The sequence below is a fragment of the Triturus cristatus genome, chromosome 1_1 (genome assembly GCF_964204655.1).
Source record: "Triturus cristatus chromosome 1_1, aTriCri1.1, whole genome shotgun sequence".
NCBI classification, from domain to species: Eukaryota; Metazoa; Chordata; class Amphibia; order Caudata; family Salamandridae; genus Triturus; species Triturus cristatus.
In genome coordinates, this window is record NC_140579.1 from 102,485,504 (window position 1) to 102,505,980 (window position 20,477).

A 20,477-nucleotide genomic window follows, 5' to 3' on the forward strand; every position below is an offset into this window, starting at 1 on the left:
GGGAGAGTATCCCGCGGGGCGTATACGTCCATGTAATAATCAGCAAAGCTGGTGGCAATGCGAGCAGGATCCGTAAGCACCTCACCCGCCGGTCCCTGGATTTCGGGAAGATTCACGGGTCGGAGCGTCTGCTGGCACAGGCGATGCAAAAGGGCACTAGATTTGTCACCCCACTGATATATGCGGCTACATGTGGCAAGCTAATACATTTTGGCTTTGTCCAACAGGTTGCTGGTATATAGTTGTTGCACCATGGGGAGTTGGCGGCGAGCTACCCCGCCATCGGCATCTCTACTCTTGCATTCTAAGTGTAAGATTTGCGCCTCAGTGCAGGCCAGTTTCTCACGGCGCTGTTGACGCCGCACAGTGCAGAAAGCAATGTCCACCTCCCTTAGCGTTGGCTTCATGGCCTCCCAAAGGGTCCCTGGGGAGTCCACGGTGCCGATATTATGTGCAAAATACTCAGTAAGGGCTGTATACATCTGGTGATGGTAGGGATCATCTTGCAGTAGCCGTGTTGAGAGGCGCCAGCGGGGTGGGGAGCGCTCAGGGCCCAAATGCAATGCAGTGTAACCATAGATTGATCGGACAAGCCTCTGGGCAAGATCTCGGCCGTCTCAATTTTGTGGACATTAGGGGCAGAGATGAATATATAGTCAATATGTAGTCAAGGCGAGACAAAGAGTCGTGTATGGTCGATAAATATGTGTATTCATTCGCAGCTTGGTGCAATTTCCGCCAGGTATCAAACCATCCCAGTCCCTCAGTCAGCGCGTGTAGTTTCAACTAGCTCATGCCAGTCCGTGGCCCCGTGCTACGCCATCTGTCCATTGAGGGGCACATAACATCGTTCCAGTCGCCCCCAGCTAACAGTAGGCCCTGCAGAAGCTCAGCCCAAACGGAAGTCAGTCGCTCCACCAAGGTCGACGACAAGGGAGGAGGGGCATACACACAGACTAGAGAAATCTCTGACTTTATACAGAGAATAATATATGGATTGGAGAAGAGCTTGTGAATATCCACAAATGCTAAGGTTTGTGGATGTTCACAAACTCAGAAGGCAAACATGCCTCAAATCTCACCCCTCAAACAAGATGCAAAAATGTCAGACATGAATAGATATATTTTCGGCCTTACACATATATATAGCTTACATGACTTTAGTGGGACTGTAGAGAAAACTCTGTTCCCCATATAGTAAAAGAAGATGCTGAGTGCTATGTGCAGCCTGTGATATTTCTCTTTGTATTTTTTGAAGCATGCTGTTGACTGTTCACTGTCACCTCTTGATGAGTGGGAGGTTGGAGTCAACACAACCCGCTGCAGAGCTGCGTTGTACCAAAGCATACATCTATAGTATTGGCACTTTTTGCTAAACTGCCACTGTCTGCCTTCCTTTATTATATTGGTGACTTGTGGCCTTGCAGCAAGACTTTGAAAGTCTAGTTAGGTCTCGCCTGAGCCAGCGCATGCGCGGCTCTGCGAGACATTTAGTATTGGGGTTTTCAAAGTGCTGCCAGACCTCGCTGGCCTCAAGCTTGCGTTCACGCGAGCGTGTACGCGCGCAGCCGCCATCTGCTTCCCTTCCAACGCGATCACTAATGCGCACGCACCACTCCCGTACTTTTCTTTTTAAAAATCCTTTTACTGCTTAGCGCGCATCGCGCGCTGGCGGCAGCACGCGATCAATTTCACGCGCACCAATCGCACACAACTCCCGGGCTTGTTAGGTTTCTTATCCTGCTGTCTTTGCTACGATGCATGCGTGAGTTAACTCAGTTAATTTGTGGTTCTGAGTCAAACACGCTTTAGTATCCTCGCCAACTACACTTCCTATACTGATATTACACCAGTGGTTTTTTAGGCACCTCTTAATGTTAGAAGGTATAAGGTTGGTGTTCAATTATATTGTTTACCAACTTTTTTCTCGCAATTTTCATTGGTTTTAACCCTGGAAAGGACGCAGTTTGTTTTGCACCCGATGTAAGTATAGGCATCCATTTTATAACTTGTGGCTTCCAATGAGACACGATACGTGGTGGGAGGTGCGACAAATATGAAGTCGAAAACATGAATCCCACGAGAGATAAAAGAGGTGGGATTATCACTATAGGATCCACGGAACATTCAGTACTCTTTCGAGGATACCAGTTTCAACCTGAACTACGTTGGTTTTGATGCCGAAAACTCACAGGCTACAGTTCTGAGGGTCAAGAGAAGACGGAAATTGTGAGCTCATCAGAGGTGGTGGTGTCCGTCCTGAACATCTCCGCTGCAGCTTACGTCCCACAGTCACACGATTCATCTCCCAGTCGGATCACGTGCTCGGTGCAGATACTGTTGTATGACGGCCATTGGTTTCCCATCAGTGAGACGGGGTCAGGGTGCATCTCTAGTGATGGGTACACAGGGCTTTTGCCACATCTCACAAGGAGGTCCACTAAGCTTCTTTTCCTTCAACACTGTCCTGATAGTTTTTACCTAACTGGCGAAAAAAGGAAATCGCACAAAAGAACTAATAGTAGCACAATGTGGCATATCTAAGAAAAGAAACTACATAAATTAATACCGGCCAAAGCTGGCCTCACATGTGCAGAAAGAGAAACAGGCTAGTCAAGGCCAGGACACAGAAAAATAAATTAATAATTGTTCTTTTTAGGAATAGTGTTCGAATGTGTGAGTCATGATAGTATTTACTTTATGAAAGAGACCTTAAAGGTCAAGGTCACTTAAAATCATTATTTAGTAAATTTCCTAGAGACCCCGCCATAAACGTCATGAATGCGCTTATTGACGTATTTGTGTCTCTTTTACAACATAAAGCGAGACTGTGGCAGTTTGTGTGCAGCTAGCCTGATGCCGCAGTGTTTTCAGCAGTTTCTTCAAGATGCGGTAAACTATCGAGGCATTTTGGTCTGAGAGGGATAATCAAGCACCAATATAACAGAAAGCATAAAAATTGCAACTTTTTTTTTAGCAGGATAAGTTTGAATTCAGATATCTTTTCCTAGCTGTGCAGTAGGTGTCCAGGACATTTCCTAAAGTTTTGTTTAATTTCTGATTTGACGCGTCTGACTTTATTAGTTGTTTGAACTCCATTCATGTTGGTTGAAACGTGTTCCCAATCTGGGTACCATTCGGTAGACTAAGTCTTCGAGACCTGTATATCTGCTTCTGTTACGCAAGGCGCCCCAGACCCCCCAATCATTTGCATCCAGTTTTGATTGATGTTGATCTAGCAATAATCAAGGTCTTCATGAGACCCAGCTCAAGACACATTTATCCACAGAAGTAGCGTTATGTAAATTCAGTATCTTTCATACGGTCTTGTGTGCAGTAAGGTTACGCCTCGCGTTAATACAAGAGCTGGAGCTCCATAATGGATCGTGCAGTCAGTTGTGACCGCTTCCAGTTAGAGCGCCCGCCATAACTGCACATGAATCACCGTGCATAGTAGAGTACGAGATCTTTGTTCTAGCTCCAGTGCCTGCTTGATTCGCTTGAAATTACAATCTAGAAGAGCACCCAAGGACAGATAGGTATGTATTTGTTCTCGTCTCAATTTATTAATGTGCCAAGAAAAATTCTTGGGTAATTTCACAGACCACGTATCTTGGGTTTTAAATAGATTCACCTTTAGAATGTTTACCTGCTCATAAATGTATAGGCAATCAATACGTCTTTGCGAGCCAAACTGCACCTCTGCAAAAAGTACCTCTTCACTATAGTTATCCCTCAAAAGGGACTGAAGATCTATTGGTGTCCCCAGAGCTATGAAAAGTCCAGATTGAAGGGGCAATCAAGCCTTCATTTCGGTGGGCACCGGGCTTTGCCATTAAATCTAATGCTAGCCAGAGCATTCCTCACATGGTATGGACGTACCTTTAAAGCGTTTCGCCGTCACAACCAAATAATTGTGACGGTGGGAACTTAGTAATTGATTTACTCAGCACCGAGAATATTATCGGATCACCATAAAGCGCTTTGCTGTCACAAAGGAACTGTGACGTTTGGAACACAGTAATTTAATTACTCACCACCAAGTCTAGATCGGATCCCTTGCACAGACTACTGAATTCACCAACTTGGACCAGCACAGCTGTTGCTATTAAACCATTCATATTACATCCTGGACCCTCCCTTCTGGAACACCTGAAATTACTAGATTTCACCCCAGAAGACATCTACGTTTGGCACGGTAAACAGTCTAAATATCGAGTTTTTAAATTCGACCTACAATAATATCGAGTTTCAAATATCGTAGGGACACAATATCGAAGTCAAGAATATCGACGACCAGAATATCGACCTGAAGGTAAGAAATATCGTTTTTGTTAATATCGAAGTTAGTAATATCGATAGCAAAAATATCGATGTTACTAATATCGATATTTATATTAGTGTTATGTATTTTATTATGTATTTTAAATGTTTGTGTTTATATTTTTTGTTAATTATTGTACTAGTTTTAGAATATATGTATAACATTTTTAGAAGTTAGTAATTTTTTTTAAAGTACATTATGGTGCCGATCACGATCCTGTAAAAACCGGGTACGAACCGTCGGACGGAGCATATTCTCCGTCCGACGCGTACCCGGTCATAAAAATATACAAACATGGAAGTACTATTCGCACGGAAATACCATTTCCGTACGAATCGTACAAAACCCCGACCGACGAAAATAAACATACAAATGTGATCCGGGAAAGCGCCAACGTGACGTCGGGACGCACGCAGCCTGCCATTCATGAACCAGGAATTACGATTCGCACCGACGTCATTCCGCACGGACAATATTTTCCGGCAGCTAAAAACTGCCGGGAAATCAGGACGACGCGAACAAGGAGTACCTGCACGCGACGGACAGACATGGACCCGAACCTACGTGTCATCCCGGCCCTCATAGCAGTCGACCTCCTCTACAGATTACGACGCAGACGCCGCAGAAGGTCAGAACAACAAAGGGAGGGGGGAAAGGGGGGGGCAGGACCTGGGGCAGGCCACAAAACCCCCACCAAAGTCACACAGCACACATGCCCTGGACATACCTGACCCCCACGCCCTGGTCACTACGAGGGGGTGGGGGCGTGTCCAGCAAAGCCAGCGTCCGCCACAACGGAAGTGCTTGACGACGCGAACCGGCAACGCAAAAATACAGGTACGTCCCGTACCCACGCCTTAAGAGCGTGGGTACGAGTCGTACCCCGCCCACACCTACGTCACCCCAACAATGGCGGGACAGCTGTACCCACGTGGCAAAGGCCTGGGTACGGCCCGCACAAGCATTCCATAGCGTGGGTACGGATATGTACGGACCGTACCCCCACCCCCGTACAGTGTAAGTACGACCCGTACCCTCACCCGCGTACGTATGGAGCGTACCCCCCACCCCAACAGTGTAAGTACGACCCGTACCCTCACCCGCGTACGTATAGAGCGTTCCCCCACCCCAACAGTGTAAGTACGACCCGTACCCTCACCCGCGTATGTATGGAGCGTACCCCCACCCCAACAGTGTAAGTACGACCCGTACCCTCACCCGCGTACATATGGAGCGTACCCCCCACCCCAACAGTGTAAGTACGACCCGTACCCTCACCCGCGTACGTATGGAGCGTACCCCCCACCCCAACAGTGTAAGTACGACCCGTACCCTCACCCGCGTACGTATGGAGCGTACCCTCCATGCCAACAGTGTACGTACGGACCGTACCCCCACCTCGTATGCATGGAGCGAACCCACACCCGTGTATGTTCTAAGCGTACATATCCTGAAATAGGAGGGTTGGGTGCAGAGTCCTCCCAGCAGTGCCCAGACACAGGAGGAGTGGGTGCAGAGTCCTCCCAGCAGTGCCCAGACACAGGAGGGGTGGGTGCAGAGTCCTCCAAGCAGTGACCTGTCACAAGAGTGGTGTGTGCAGAGTCCTCCCAGCAGTGCCCAGTCACAAGAGGGGTGGGTGCAGAGTCCTCCCAGCAGTGCCCAGACACAGGAGGGGTGGGTGCAGAGTCCTCCCAGCAGTGCCCAGACACAGGAGGGGTGTGTGCAGAGTCCTCCCAGCAGTGCCCAGACACAGGAGGGGTGTGTGCAGAATCCTCCCAGCAGTACCCAGTCACAAGAGGGGTGTGTGCAGAGTCCTCCCAGCAGTGCCCAGACACAGGAGGGGTGGGTGCAGAGTCCTCCCAGCAGTGCCCAGACACAAGAGGGGTGTGTGCAGAGTCCTCCCAGCAGTGCCCAGTCACAAGAGGGGTGTGTGCAGAGTCCTCCCAGCAGTGCCCAGACACAGGAGGGGTGGGTGCAGAGTCCTCCAAGCAGTGCCCAGACACAGGAGGGGTGGGTGCAGAGTCCTCCCAGCAGTGCCCAGACACAGGAGGGGTGGGTGCAGAGTCCTCCCAGCAGTGCCCAGTCACAAGAGTGGTGTGTGCAGAGTCCTCCCAGCAGTGCCCAGTCACAAGAGGGGTGGGTGCAGAGTCCTCCCAGCAGTGCCCAGACACAGGAGGGGTGGGTGCAGAGTCCTCCAAGCAGTGCCCAGTCACAAGAGTGGTGTGTGCAGAGTCCTCCCAGCAGTGCCCAGACAGAGGAGGGGTGGGTGCCTAACACTCACAGCAGTGCCCCTGCAAAGAAAAGGGTGGAGTATCCACAGATCCAATGCCCACAAATGTCAGTCAGGTGCACAAAGATCCTGCAGTACATGTACCACATGTGTGCGAGGCTGGGAGTATACACATGCATAGCGCCAAAAAGAAAACATGTACACATGAAGTCATGGCAACAGTCTACATACACAAGTACAGTGACCACCAAGGACGCCACGAATGATGCAGGTGGAGACATCGCTCAGCATGCATGGTCCAAGTCTAACGAGTCCGTCACACACCCAGCCAATGTAGACACAGCTCAGCACCACATATTGGAAAGACCCTGCAGGGAAGAAGTCAGGTTACACAGAGGAAGGAACACACCTTGGGACGATGTCACCATGCAGTAACTGCTTACATGAACAAAGTTATGTAGCCAACAGCTTGTGATGGCACACAGATACCAGGATCCACCCTATGACCAGCACAAGACTACAATTCCCACACACCCAACACATAATCACCACCCAAAATAATGGGGCAGGTCGACCAACAGCAATACCAGACAGACAGTAGTGTACTAAGGAAAAATAAATTGCTTTAATCAGCATCCAAAAATCTGTTTGTCCCTTGAAACTTCAAAATGTACAATGCCCATAGGGCAATCCAAAGTTCAAATCCAGGTGGGGGACACAGTGGGACGCGTGTCCCCTAGCTTGCCTGCACAGTCAGACTCCTTCGTCTTCCAGAGCGGGGAGGGCATCATGTGGGGGGGGAAGGACCAGGCACCGCAGGGACATGAGGGCGAAGGGTAGGCGTCGTGGGTGCAGGGATGGAGGACTCCACCACAGGGGGTGGGGCAGGGCCAATGGCGGAGGCCAGGATGGCGCTGCACACCTTAGCAAGGTCCTCCAGCTACTCCCCTGCACCCGAAGGAACCACAGGCCCCAAGGAGGCGGGGGGGCGGAGGGATGGGTCGCAGCGCCACTGGGGGAGGGCGTGGACAGGGGGGGGACTCAACCACCCTGACCGGGGACTCCCTTGACCGCTTGCGGGGTGGTCTCACTGTTGGGCTCAGGGACAGAGCGGCCATGAAGGAGTCTTTGCCGGATATGTGGCCAGGAGAGCTGAGGGGAGGGGATTTGGAGGGAGTGGATTTGGTGGAATGCGGACTCCCACTCTGGCTGCGTGGCTTACGTTTGCCCCCCGACCCAGTGGGTGTGCCTACTTCACCCTGTGTGTGCGTGCCAGGAGGTGTGCGTTTGACCTTCCCTGCTGGTGTGGTGCCTGTGTCTGTTGTGGTGGGTGCATGCTGACGTCTGGGTGTACGTGGGACAGGCATGGGAGTGGGAAGTGTGGATGGGTCAGGGATAGGGGGTTGGATGTAGCGCTGCAGGAGACCCACTGCTGCAGTCAGTGTCGAGTCAATGGACCTCAGCAAGTTGCGTTGGTCAGCCTGCGATGAGAAAATGCCCTCCAAGTATGCCTCCATGTTGTTCAGCACTTGGCTGTGGCCATGGAGGACATTAAGCATCACAGCCTGACCAACCTGCAACTGCCGCTGGATGTCCACAGACTCGGCATTGGCGGCAGCAGTGGAGACAGGGGCAGGGGGTGCGGTGCCTGGCAAGAAGGAGACATGTGGTGACTGGGCACGCTGGGAAGGGACACGAGCAAGTGGGAGGCGGCTGATGGCAATGGAGGGGGCGGGGAGAGATGTTGTGCCGCTGTCAGCTGCTGGTGCAGCCTCTGCCAACTCGGAGAGATCATCCTCGGACCCGTCAGCTTCATATTCTGTCTTGCCAGTGGACAGGTCCTCGGCCTCACTCTCCTCCGCCTCAGTTCCACTCGATGTGCCAGGCACGATGTCACCGCTGGCACTGGTGCTCGGTCCCTCCGCTCCGTCTGTGCTCATGTCTCCCTCCGTGTCCCCCGACGATGCTGTGGGCAAGGTGAAGAGACAGCAATTAATCATACACCTGTATACATATGTCACATGAGTCCAATCTACATAGGTTACAGTGCATAGCCTGAAAAGAAAGATCAGTAACATCTACAAAACAAGGTACAGATGTAGGGCATGCAACACACAGTTGGTTGACCCACCATGCCACAGAAAAACTATGGAGAGCATGACACAATAGCAAATGACATGAAATGGAGTTTGAAAGAGGAGCCAGGCCCTGGGGACAATCCAGCACTGCATCTGCACCACACAGCGTTGCCGAAAATAGGGATGAGCAGGGACCATATCCATGAACTTGAGGCACATGCTGCATAGGTAATACTGAGAACATGCCCACCATGACTGGCTCACTGCACCTTGAGTGTATGTGCAGACAAACATCACACACTGGCCAGACCTAGCAAGGAGATATCAGGTTTTGACATGTAGGCTTTGCCCGCACCAACCACCCCCTACATGAGACAATTTGTTGAGACACAGGAAGCACTTACATCTCTTAGTCTGTGTGAAATACACATGGGTTGGATAAATGCAAGATTGGACACAAAATACCCAAGGTGCGCCTGTCCAAATAATCATGTACAAATGGTCATCATCAGATGATTGTAACAAGACACACCGGCACTGGCCACCGTGAGTATGAACAAGGAAAATCAGGTCAGGCTGTACAGTGGACACTTGTACTACATTTTACGTCAATATACATGGTGCCAGGGGACAATGGCACATAGCACAACCTATGCTGTAGACACTGAGAGTGTCCACGTTTTGTGATGACACACATGACACCTAGGAAAATATGCCCCAGGGGACAGTAGTGGCCACACAGCTCCATGGTCCTGAATGGGAATGACTGCAACACACGCCACCATCCCTGCACTATGCATATCGCACACTCATGCACATCATGTCACAGGCCACAACATAGGACATGCGTGCTGTAAGGCATGACACTTGAGAGACTAACTCCCATGTCTGGACTCAGCATCAGTGCCAACTGACATGGAACCCACAAGTACTGAACTGGACAGGGCACAGGCAAGGTCCCAAAACCTGTTACACACCACCCCCACACATGATGCTACAGGCATAGTTCACGTGGAGAAAGTGCCAGCCTACATAACCTTGTGAAGGAGTGACTACACACAGACCAGGGAACACATTGCAAGGAGGGGAAGGGAGGCAGGAGAGCACCGCTATACTGTGGGTAACTGGATCTGCACAGCACCTTTAAACCCTGGCAGTGTATCCATGCAACTGTGCACTTACAAATGCTGGTGACACACAACAAACACACATGTACCTACCCCCTTCCTGCTGCTGCTTCTCCTGTAAGTGCCTGTCCAAGTCTGGAAATACCACCGCCAGCACACGCTTGTGGATGTGGGTCAGACAGCGGCGCCCGCGGTTCTTATGGGTCTCAGGTGAGTCCCCCAGCAGGACCCGTGCGATCCTCCGCGTCCAGCACCGGATATCCTGCCAGCGTTTCCTCACCTGGGCCAGGCGCCGCTTGCGACCGTCCGTCCTCCTCACGGCACTGACAGCGTTCATCCATATCTGCTTCTTGGCAGAGGCGCCTACCTGTGAGGATGAACAAGTGACACTACATCAATACACCTAGCACATGTCACAGAGACACATATTAGAACAAATTTGCTGTTTACAACAAGGCATAGTATGTATCCAACGCATTGCACCTTTGTCATAGGGACATGATCCTCTGGGGAAGGGCAAAAGCAGTACGTGCCATTGAAAGTACACAGGTGGAATGAGGGCAACGACACAATCAATGATCCAGGCTCACACTGTGCATCACAAGCTACACCAGGATAATGTGCAGCACCTCTAAGCAGTCACATGCCACAGGCCACTGACGCTACCGCAGCAGAGTACACAGACACACACAGGCACAGGACATTCACCTGGCATTGCCAAATGCAGCGACAAACCTCACTCTGCACATGTGCCACTAGACGGGGGGGGGGCTCACAGGTGTGGGGCTGGCTCTGCACATCAGACACACAGCACTGCTCCCTGCTCACATCACATGGGCAGGGTATATCCATCCCTCATGCAGCCCGGGTGCCACACTCCACATATGCACCCACCCACATGACAGGGGACTTACACACACACCGATGTCCAGGGTACGAACACTTCATGTGGACACTCTCAGCACAGGTACACAGAACTAACACACATCTGTGGGTACAGTCACCTGTCACACTGGGCTGACCACATAATAAAATGAGGACTGTAGAGGCTACATTCCCAGGAGGACAAGACAGGCAGAATGTGGCATGCACCATGCAGTGATTGTCACAGTAAACACAATGCAAGTGAGGACGGCAGACATGCACCACAGCATGCACTGGCTGGGAGACATCAGGCATTCCCCCCCCTGTGGCCCCCCCCTACAGTACATAGCATATGTGTCACACCTGGACACAATGCCAGAAGTCACAGTCACAAACAAGGGACACAGTCTGTGCTAGTAGACTCTGCACTCACCTGATACCCTGGTCGCCCATACAGCAGGGGGTACTGTGGGAGGATGACATCCAGCAAAGCCAGGTTCTCCTCCATGGTGAAAGGCTGTGCCCTCTCCACAGACCTTGACATGGTTCCAGGGAATCAGTAGCAGCAGCTGGGTCATAGAATCCAAAGATGTGCAGGCAAGTGCTCCCTCATGGGACCTGGCTGCCTTATATCTGCCTTGCTGGCCTGTTTCATGCACAGGAGAACAGAGTGATTGGTCACTCACATTTGCATCCTATGTTTCCTCCAATCCCTTCAAACCTAGCACAGTCAGTGGGTTCTTATTGTGTTTTTTTCTTGAGCATGATGTCAACTCCAGAACCACATTGCAACAAAGTAGATTCATTCAAACTGACTACTGCTGTGCACCTGCTGAAAAAAATTCAAACTTTAAACTTGGTCTCCATGACAACCAGCATGCATGTAGGCCTTTATACTTGTCCCTCATGTGTCCCCTATGTAATTTGGAGTTTCACACACAGGTACGGTGCGTACCGGGGCCCTAGGGCACCCCAAATGCATAGCAACGGCCCGTACAGGCGTGTGTACGGTCCGTATCACTATGGGTGTGCTCGCGTATGCGTACCCATAGTGATAGTGTGCGTACGCCTGCGTGTACGGTCCGTACCACTATGGGTACGCATACGCGAGAACACCCATAGTGATAGTGAGCGTACAGGCGTGTGTACGGTCCGTACCACTATGGGTACGCATACGCGAGAACACCCATAGTGATAGTGAGCGTACAGGCGTGTGTACGGTCCGTACCACTATGGGTACGCATACGCGAGAACACCCATAGTGGTACGGACCGTACACATGCCTGTACGCTCACTATCACTATGGGTGTGCTCGCGTATGCGTACCCATAGTGATACGGACCGTACACACGCCTGTACGCTCACTATCACAATGGGTGTTCTCGCGTATGCGTACCCATAGTGATATGGACCGTACACGCGTGCGTACGCTCACTATCACTATGGGTACACATACGGCAGCACTCCCATAGTGATAGGGAACGTACATAGGCCCTCTGAGCGAATGTACGATGCCTTTCACACATCACAGTGGTGACAGGCAGCACACAGGAAGGAATAGGGCTGACATACTTGTCCATGGATGGACATTAAGGCATTGTCTGGGCAGTACTACATGTGTGGGGCACAGGTGTGAAAGGCTGTGATGTGGCACATTACTCCTGAGTCGAGAAGGCACCAGATGTATGATGAGATGTGTACAGATGTTATGTGTGACGGTGCAATGAGTGCCAGGCATGCCCTTAACTCCTTTGACATGTGTGCATGTCGTACTGCACACTTGGGATGAGCGTCACTGGCATGGCACAGTCAACAACACACGCAAGTGTCCCCTGATGCCCGCTACAGGGGTTACCACACCAGACATGTGACTACCCACGGTGCACGATGTGTCTATGTCATGTATGTGTGGGGTGTTCCCATTAGCTTGATGTTGGTGCTCCCTCAAAAGCATCAGCTGTTGCAGCAACCAACATGTGTCTGTGTGTGACTGTTACGCACACCAGGCCACATGTGGTATCGGATGTGAGGTGCATATGTATGCATGGGACACGGAGTAGCGTAACATGGACATGTCTGCATCCTCTCAATGAATGTGTGGTGAGTCATTACATGTACACCTTATTGGCAAGGTGTGTGGGCTGTCCTAGTGTAATGTCATGTGACCTGTGGCTCTAGTGTTTCGCTACCAGTCTCTGAAATCGACATCCTACTTCTGCTGATGTGTTGATGTATGTCACTCCTGTGTTGCGTCTGGCTGTTCACTTACACTGGGACACAGCTAATCCCATGCCATGGCATGTGGAGGTTCACAATCTCCGTGTGTAGCTGGGTCTTGGTAGGAGTGTCACCTGGCAGCCATACGTGTCCAGGGCATGTGGCACATACCTGACTCCGTATGTCGCATATGTGTATTGACAGATTAACATGTGCTCAGTACAAATAAATTGTTGTTGTAGTGCACTCACTCTTCCTTGTCACTTCCAAATTACTGCAGAGCGCCGCCTCTTCCCCGACCAATTCCGGACTTGGCTGACATGCGGGAGAATGACTGTATCCGATGCTACTGCTTCCCCCAACCGTTGATTGAGGAGTTGACGGCGAGGCTGGCACCACACCTGCAACCGCTGCACAGGTATCCTACGGCACTGACACCCAAGCTGAAGGTAATGGCAGCCCTACATTTTCTTGCCACGGGTACCTTTCAATATACCATAGCTCATGTTGGTGGCATGTCCCAGAGCATGTTCAGCCGTGTGCTGCATGATTTCTTAGAGGCCATGTTGCTTCACCTGGATGAGTTCATCCATTTCCCAACTCCTGAACTGTTGACTGGGGTCAAGCGTGGATTCTATGCCCTGGGAGGGATGCCCCATGTCATTGGGTCCATAGATGGGACACATGTGGCTTTGGTACCACCACAGGCACAGGAGGTAGCGTACAGGAATCGCAAGCACTACCACTCCATCAATGCCCTTGTGGTGTGTCTGTCCAACATGGTGATTTCACATGTCTGTGCTCGTTTTCCAGGATCAGTACACGATGCCTACATCATGAGGCGTAGCAGGGTGCCTGAAATGATGACGCAGCTGCGCAACGAACGAGCATGTGTTGTTGGTGGGTACACTCTGTCTGTCCTGTATTTTGCGTAGACTTCCAGCACGACCGCTTCTCCTGTCCTACTTATGTCCATGTGGTTTCCATGTAGGGGACGCTGGCTATCCCAACATGCCATGGCTGATCACACCTCTCCGCAACCCCATCACGCCGGCCCAGCTCCGCTACAACACCGCCCATGGCCGGACAAGGCGAGTGATAGAGAGGACATTTGGCCTCCTGAAGAGCCGATTCAGATGCCTCCACAAGACCGGCGGCGCCCTCCCATATGCCCCGGCGAAGGTCTGCAAAATCTTCATGGTCTGCTGCATGCTGCACAACATGGCAGTTGAGAAAGCTGTGCCACTCATCCTGGATCAAGATGATCAGGACCATCCACCCGTGGAGGACGAAGGGCTTGGCAATGGGGCTAGTGATGTGGAGGATGTGGTTCCGCAAGAGGACATCCGGAGTCGGCTCATACGCGACTTATTTGCTTAGTGGTGAGTACCAGTGTCTGTGTGTGCACGCATTGGTCCCCGTGTGGCATGTGTTGCGATGTGTGTGTCCATCTGCATGTATGGCACGTGAGTCAGAGGTGTGTGTGGATGTGTCACTGGAGTGATGGTGCCAGTGATGAGTGTATTTCCCCAGTCATAATTGTGACCTAGCATGTTGTCATCCTTACATGTGTCGAGTACATGCACATGCAAGTGGCTGTGCTTTTTGTGGCTGACTTCTTGTGTGTCTCTCATCCCCAGGTACTTGCGCATGCCGTCTGCTGGTTGCATTGTTGTGGCACTGCTATTCCTCATGGACACGTCATCGTGTGCTGACTCAGCGTTACACGCACGGACAAGTTTGGAAGTCTCCTTAGGGTAAGGGATGCATCAGGGGTGTATTGGGTGTGGCAGTTGTTTACGATGTGTGCACACTGCCCCTGTCGATGTTTGGTTCCTCTGCAGACATGTCGCATCACCATGGGACACATGATATGCAGCTGGGTACACCTGAATAGATGGTCAGACTTGTTGACAGTCATCTGTGATGGGATTGTGGATTGTGATGATGGCATCAATGTGTGTTACACTGCCCTCGGACACATACGGTTTGCATTGGCTTGACATGGTGTGGGACTTCCACATCAGAGGATCAATGGTGTATGGCAGCCTCTCCGTGAGCAGCAGGGGGTGTTTAGCTGTTAGCCGACACTTGTGTGCCAGTTCCATGGCTATCACGCATTTGTGCTGCAGAAGGGGGGTTCCAGTGTTGGACCCACATGTTACTCCACATGACCTGTTCATGTGTACTCCGAGTTGGCTCTGCATTCCCGAATACATGAATAATAAAGGTGTCCCTATGCCTCCAAGGTGCCTCTTCTCAGTCAATGCTGGTGTGTTGCCACGGTGCATCCGGCATGTCTGGCATGGTTTTCCGTGATAGTGGCTATGTGTCTATGTGTAGAGTAGCAAGATGCAAGCTGTTTGTGTGGGATTAGACTGTGTATTGTGCATGATGTCCATGACTGTGTGGGTATTGTGACATGTGCCATCCCCATGCATCCAACGTTGGCCAGGCCACCATTCTCTGCATCCACCTGACTCAAGCTTGCAGGACATGGTTCTGCAACCTGTCCACACATACCTGGGTGCCCCACAGGACACTCCACATGATCCCTGACCTCTGCGCATGGCTGTCGCTGTACTCAATATGTCTGTCGGCACGGTTGTGCGGCCACCCCCTCAGCTGGTTGGGCCCATCACGGGTGTGTATGGTGCTCCATGTCTGTCTTGCCTAATACAATGTGACCCATGTGTGTCCTGTGCCAGACTCAGGCCCCAGGGTGTGGATGATTGAAGTCAAATGAGAACTCAGGCATGGTTAGACTTTACAAGACACATGTAAGGTAATAATGCAAAATGTAGGCATCTTCTCTTTATGGTGTAACTTTTTATTTTGGTTGGGGTACGTGGGGGGGGGAGGGGGGGGGGTATGACATGAGGGGCTTTCCGGGTGTGTGGAATCCAAAGTTCACTAGGGGAGTTAGTGTCCTTTCCATTGGAAATCCTCAGAGTCCATGCCACAGTCTTTGTCAACATTGGTCAGACAGTGACCAGCAAGTCCATGTGGCAGAGAATGTCTTTTGCTGCTGTGCTGCTGTTGGTCCAGTGGGCCAGGTGCCAGGCCAGGTGTCCTGGGAGATGGTGCTGTTGCGCTGACCCTCACGGTCTTTTCCGTGGACGACCCGCCCTCCTGCGGGGACCCTCAGAAGCAGGCCGTGACGATGTTTGGGATACTCCGTCGGATGTCTCCTCCTCCTCCTCATCCCTCCCTGTGGGTGGTGATGTTCTACGACTGGTGGCACAGGGAGGGTTGCCCATGTTGTCGGCTATCCGACGGAGTGTACTGTGAATTCCCGTGAACACCGTCACGAGCTCAGCCTGTCTGTCCTCCATCCGCCCTTGGTGTCGCAGTAGACAGGCATATTGCTCCGCATGTTGCTGGGCCTGCTGGGTCTTGATCTCCTCGAGGATGGACACAACCTGGGCCATGCCCGTGGTGTCCTGCCAGTATGTGTCCAGGATGTTTCTGACATGGGAATATACCGGTTCCGCAGCCAACCGGTCAGGCTCGCGCCTCCGCCGTCCTCCACTCCCACCACCCCTGCCCACTTGCACCTGGCCTGCCCTTGTGGGCACATCGGGTCTCCGGGACCCCTGAGGGGTGGCATTGGCGTTGTCGCCTGCCTCCTCCTGGGTGCCCGGTACACCGTGTCCCTCCTGGCCAGCCTGGCTGCATTGTGGTGGTGGGACAGGGATCCTGGGTGTCTCCTGGGATGTGGCAGGAGTGGGGGTGGTGGTTGGCCCAGTTGTACCTGACGCAGGTGCTGCAGGTGGTTGGACACCAGAGGGGCCAGGTTGGTCGGGGTCGGGTTCGTCCACAGAGTGGTGAGAGTCGTCGCTGCCGGTGGGTCCGTCATCCCGCCGAGCCGGGTCCTGTGAGTCTTCCCCCCCAGTGTTGGGGGGTGATCCACGACGTTGACCTGTGTGTGAGAGAGACAATGTTAATTTTGTTCCATGCAACATCCATGTTTCATTCGTTTCTAAGTTGGCACATTTCCTCTGGGAATTTGGATATGTCTTGCATTCCACTCACAGTGCACTTGTGCATGGGTATGTCCCTTGGCCACAGCTTTTGCAACTTTACCTATGTGTGGCACAGTCTTACTTGCTGCGTCAATTGTGACTGCAGTCAGCAGTGGAGTGAGCAGGTGTGGCGAGCCATGCATTGGCGCCTTCCGTGTTGCACTGTACGTGGGCACATGGAGTTGTTCCACACACTTAGATAATGCAGGTAGCTGGCGTTGTGCTCGTGCACAGGTTGAGACATGGCCCTGTGTTTTGCCATGGAGAAGAGGGGGGGTTCGGGCACTGGCCACCCTTGTCTACATGCACGCAGTCCACCTGCTGATGAGCAGACATTCCCACACCCCCCAAGGCTGAATTGGGCTCCCTGTGTGTCCCTTTCTCACTCCCTCTCTGTCCCCCTCTCCCTCCCTCTGTGTGTCAGCCTCCTCCCTCTGTCCGTCTCCCTGTGTCTCCCTCCCTCTCTCTCCCCCACTCCCTCCCTCTGTGTGTCACCCTCTGTCACCTCAGCCCAGCTTCCTAGGCACACACTTTTTGCAGATCTTTGAATGGTCCTTGGCTTGTTCATGTGAGTTTGTTTCTGATCTCCAGGCACCCATTGGGTGTAGTGTCTGTGTCTGCGCTGCTGCTGTGGTGGTGTGTGCTGCCACTCTTTCACAGTGTTGGCTGTTCATTAGCTGCTGTCATGTGCAAAAACGTGCCGTCACCCCCATGTGTTAATGCAAGGCGTCCGCCATTTGCTGGCAAGTCTTTCCTGTGTGGGGACACACTGTTTGTCTGGCTGTGACCTAGGCCATATGGGCAGGGGGCATTGTTGTCTGCTTCTGAGTCGCACTATGTGATTTTTGGGGCCGGCTTACCGTGTCTTGTGTTGGTGTTTTCTGTGGCCTGTGACTTTGCATTGTCCAGCTGGGTGCATGGGGCATAGTGGCGCCAGTGGCATGTGCGTGTTCATGGAGTGTGGTTGAGTCATGCGATAGCTTGGGGTGGTTGCGTGCCTGTTTGTGAGTTTGGTTGTGGATGATGTTCCCCCCATGTGAGGTGAGTTGTTTGTGTACTCACCCGGGTCTCGGAGTCCTTCTAATCCATCCACTGACACCACCGGCAGTATGGCCATCACCCTCTCCTCCCAGGGATGGTAGTGTACGGGTCTGCGGGGCGGCCCTCCTCCAGTGACGTTGGCCTGGTTGTGGTCGTCGGTTATTTTGGCTCGGACCCTCCTCCGCAGATCGTACCACCTGGCTTGGCATTCATGCCTAGTCCTTCTGGTGGCCGCAACAGCATTCACAGCATCGACAATCCTCTGCCACATGGCTGTTTTTTCGGACATGAAGATCTGTCTGACCAATGTTCCAAAGAGGTGTGGCTCGACTCTGAGGATTTCGTCGACAAGGAACTCCAACTCTCGGCTAGTGAACTTTGGATTCTTGTTAGTGGGCATGGTGAGGGGTGTGGGTGTGGATGGTTGGTGGGGGGGTGTGGATGGTTGTGGGTGTGTGGGTGTGGTTGTGCAGGTGTCTGTGTGTGAATGTGATGAGGGGGTGTTTGTGAAGGTGTGTGTGTGAAGGTGTGCAAGTGTAAGGTGTAGTAAAGGTTCAAGTATGGTGCTGTAGGTTGTCTGTGGGGTCTGGCAGCAGTGAGTCTGTTGCAAAGGCTCATGGTTTGAAGTTTGGGTGGGTGTGTTATAAGGAGTGGTTGTGTTTTGGGCCTCTGTTTGGGATTTTGGCAGTTGCAGGTCAGTGAATGTGTTGTTTTTGTGCTTGTTGGACATGTTTTGTGGCTTTGTGCCATTCGAATGGTGTATTCTTGTGTTGTTTTGCTTTGTCCTGGTTGTGTACGTGCGTTTTTAGCGTGTGTACGGTGTGTACTTCGGGAATTTTGTTGTACAGTGCTGTCCTTGTGTCTGGCTTGGTACGACTCGTACATGCGCGATGTTGTGTGAAGGTGCTGGTGTTGGGGCCTGGGGTGCGCTCCGTACTTAGAATGTTGGGGTGGGGGTACGCTCCATACGTACGCGGGTGAGGGTACGTGTCATACATACACGGTTGGGGTGGGGGTACGGTCCGTACATACACTGTTGGGGTGGGGGTACGCTCCATAAGTACGCGGGTGAGGGTACGGGTCGTACATACACGGTTGGGGTGGGGGTACGATCCGTACATACACGGTTGGGGTGGGGGTACGGTCCGTACATACACGGTTGGGGTGGGGGTACGCTCCATGCATACGCGGGTGAGGGTACGTGTCGTACATACACGGTTGGGGTGGGGGTACGGTCCGTACATACACGGTTGGGGTGGGGGTGCGCTCCATATGTACGCGGGTGAGGGTACGGGTCGTACATACACGGTTGGGGTGGGGGTACGCTCCATACGTACGCGGGTGAGGGTACGGGTCGTACATACACGGTTGGGGTGGGGGTACGGTCCGTACATACACGGTTGGGGTGGGGGTACGCTCCATGCATAAGCGGGTGAGGGTACGTGTCATACATACACGGTTGGGGTGGGGGTACGGTCCGTACATACACGGTTGGGGTGGGGGTGCGCTCCATACGTACGCGGGTGAGGGTACGGGTCATACATACACGGTTGGGGTGGGGGTACGGTCCGTACATACACGGTTGGGGTGGGGGTACGCTCCATGCATACGCGGGTGAGGGTGCGTGTCGTACATACACGGTTGGGGTGGGGGTGCGCTCCATACGTACGCGGGTGAGGGTACGGGTCGTACATACACGGTTGGGGTGGGGGTACGCTCCATACGTACGCGGGTGAGGGTACGGGTCGTACATATACGGTTGGGGTGGGGGTACGGTCCGTACATACACGGTTGGGGTGGGGGTACGCTCCATGCATACGCGGGTGAGGGTACGTGTCGTACATACACGGTTGGGGTGGGGGTACGGTCCGTACATACACGGTTGGGGTGGGGGTACGCTCCATACGTACGCGGGTGAGGGTACGGGTCGTACATACACGGTTGGGGTGGGGGTACGCTCCATACATTCACGGGTGGGGGTACGTCTCGTACATACACGGGTGTACATACACGGGTGGGGATTCGACTCGTACATAGGAGGGCTGGGGGGAGTGTTGGGCGCGTATGCGGGCACATGTCTCCATGGTTGCTATGGGAGTTCGGTGCGGACGGTGTTTTTTCCATACGGTTGTAACATCGGACGCACGGGTTGCATCGTACTTCCGCGGTCGGACTTCACTTTTCACATTTGTACGGTAATTCGTCCGGGGACGTGTCGGGCACATTTTCCGACCCGAGGACGTGTGGGGAATAATTCCCAATGCGATTCGTATGGACTTTTTCCCATGCGAATCGTAGTTGGCAGTTTGTACGGCACTTGTACGATTCGTACGGTAAAAAGACCGGATACGAGTCGTACGGGGAATTTTTTTACAGGATCGTAATCGGCACCTATGCGTTTTAGTACCGTAGTGGGTTGTGGGTTTATAGGGGAATAGGGTGGGAAGTAATTTAATTATATGAAATTAATTATAAATTTTTAGGAATTATAAATTAATTTTAATTAATTTTTGCGTTTAAATTCTGTAGCGGGTTGTGGGTTTATAGGGGAATTGGGTGGGAAGTAATTTA

General features: G+C 52.2%; 1 protein-coding gene across 1 annotated transcript in view; it reads left to right on the top strand.

The window, feature by feature from the left end:
• The window catches only part of LOC146869633 (putative E3 ubiquitin-protein ligase MARCHF10), a 461,326-nt gene that overhangs the window by 352,118 nt on the left and 88,731 nt on the right, over positions 1–20,477 (top strand). The window lies entirely within an intron of this gene.